The following is a 2,490-nucleotide window of genomic DNA, read 5'->3' as shown; positions in this document are numbered from 1 at the left end:
TTTAAAAATAAATAAATAAATAAAAAGGACAGATTGTATCAAGAGTTGGTGAAGAGGTAGAGGAAATCGGAACCCTGCTAGTGGGAATGAAAAATTGTGCAGTTGCTGTGGAAAACAGTCCTGCAGTTTTTCAAAAGGTTTAACAAAGTTACCATATGATCTAGCATTTTACTCCTATACTATATTCTGTATATATATTCTACTATATACTGAAGAGATTTGAAAATGAAAGTTCAAACAAAACAAAAAACTTGCACACAAGTGCTCTTAAACAGCATTGTTCTTACTAGCCCCAGAGTGGAAACAATCCAAATGCCCATCAACTGATGAATGGATAAAGAAAATATGGCATATCCATATGATGGAATATTATTCAGCAATAAAAAGAAATTAAGCATGATTAATGCTAAGTCACGGATGAACCCTGGAAACATGCTAAGTGAAAAATGCCAGTCTCAAAAGATCAAATATGTACTGTATGATTCCACTTATGTGAACTGCCTAGAATAGTTAAATACAGCTACAGAGACAGAAAGGAGATTAGTGGTTGCCTTGGTTTGGGAGACTGGGGTGAGACTAACAGGTGACTGCTTACATATGGGGTTTCTCTTTGGGATGATAAAAATGCTCTAAAAAAGACTGTGGTGCTGGCTGCAGGTCTCTATGAATATACTAAAAACCACTGACTTGTACACTTTAAATGGGTAAATTGTATGGTGTATATAAATTTTACCTTAATAAAGCTGTTATATAAAAAAAGACAATATAATGCAAATACTCCTTTTCATTTTTAAGACCACTAAATAATATCAAGTTTACTCATAGATAAATTAGGGAATTATAAGCTTCTCCCTCTCGCTCTGCTGCTCCCCCTTGCTTGTGCTCTGTCAAATAAATAAATAAAATCTTCAAAAAAGGGGGGGGGCACCTGGGTAGCTTAGTCGGTTAGGTGCCTGCCTTCGGCTCAGGTCATGATCCCAGGGTCCTGGGGTCGAGCCCCACATTGGGCTCCCTGCTCAGTGGGGAGTCTACTTCTTCCTTTGACCCTCCCGTGACCCTCTCATGCTCTCTATCAAAAAATAAAATTTTTTTTTTTTAAGATTTTATTTATTTGACAGAGAGAGAGAGACAGCGAGAGAGGGAACACAAGCAGGGGGAGTGGGAGAGGGAGAAGCAGGCTTCCCGCTGAGCAGGGAGCCCGATGCCGGGCTTGATCCCAGGACCCTGGGATCATGACCCGAGCCGAAGGCAGCCGCTTAACTGACTTGAGCCACCCAGGTGCCCCAATAAATAAAATCCTTTTTTTGAAAAATAAAAATAAAATAAATGGGGAGCCAAACCATGAGAGACTCTTGACTCCGGGAAACAAACTGAGGGTTGTGGAAAGGGAGGTGTGTGGGGGGAATGAGGTAACTGGGTGATAGGCATTAAGGAGGGCACATGATGTGATGAGCACTGGGTGTTATATGCAACTAATGAATCACTAACACTACACCAAAAACTAATGATGTATTATGTATTAGCTAATTGAATTTAAATTAAAAATAAAATATAAATGAAAATAGGGATTTATGAAAAATTCAAAAATACTATGCTTAAGCAGAAAATAGACACTTTTTATTTTGGAGCTATTTATGATTTTATAATATTTTTTTTTTTAACGGGAGAGAAAAGAGCAATCCATAAAGAGAGAGTAGGATCTGAGAACCATACTAACATATGCACAGATGAAGTGTTATACCTGGAATTTGCTTTAAAGGAATCCGGCAGTGGATAAGGCAGGTAGGAAAAGGAGTAATAGATAAGTATATAGAGATTCATATATTATTCTCTCTACTATGTTTGAAAATTTCCATTTAAAAGACTCAAAGTATAACCTTATTAAGCACCAAACTTCCAAAGAATTATAACTTCCAAAGATTTAAAATATTATAAAATCAGTTTTACAAAGATATCTATAGTTCTACAGAAATAGTATAATGATTGGGGTGCCTGGGTGGCTCAGTCGATTGGGCGTATGACTCTTGATTTTGGCTCAGGATCATGAGATCAAGCTCCGTGTCAGGCTCTGTGCTGGGCGTGGAGCCTGCTTAAGATTCTCTCTCTCCCTCTCCCTCTGCCCCCCACCCCTCCACTCACTCTAGTTCTTACTCCTTTTAAAAAAAAAAAAAAAAAAAGGAAAAGAAATGGTATAGCAATTGATTTTCAAATAAATCTGATTTTCTAAAGAGCTTACAGAGCACTAGAGTATCCTTCAAAATAAGGCCGCGCATGGGGCGCCTGGGTGGCTCAGATGGTTGGGCGTCTGCCTTCGGCTCAGGTCATGATCCCAGGGCCCTGGGATCGAGCTCTGCGTCGGGCTCCCTGCTCAGCGGGGAGCCTGCCTCTCCCTCGGCCTCTCTCTCTCTCTCTTATGAATAAATAAATAAAATCTTTAAAAAACAAACCAAAACCAAAATAAAGCCGTGCACTTTATAACAGAAATTAACG

The sequence above is a fragment of the Leptonychotes weddellii genome, unplaced genomic scaffold, assembly GCF_054177405.1.
Source record: "Leptonychotes weddellii isolate Sample4059 unplaced genomic scaffold, ASM5417740v2 HiC_scaffold_25, whole genome shotgun sequence".
Lineage (NCBI taxonomy): Eukaryota > Metazoa > Chordata > Mammalia > Carnivora > Phocidae > Leptonychotes > Leptonychotes weddellii.
This window is presented reverse-complemented; position numbering follows the sequence as displayed.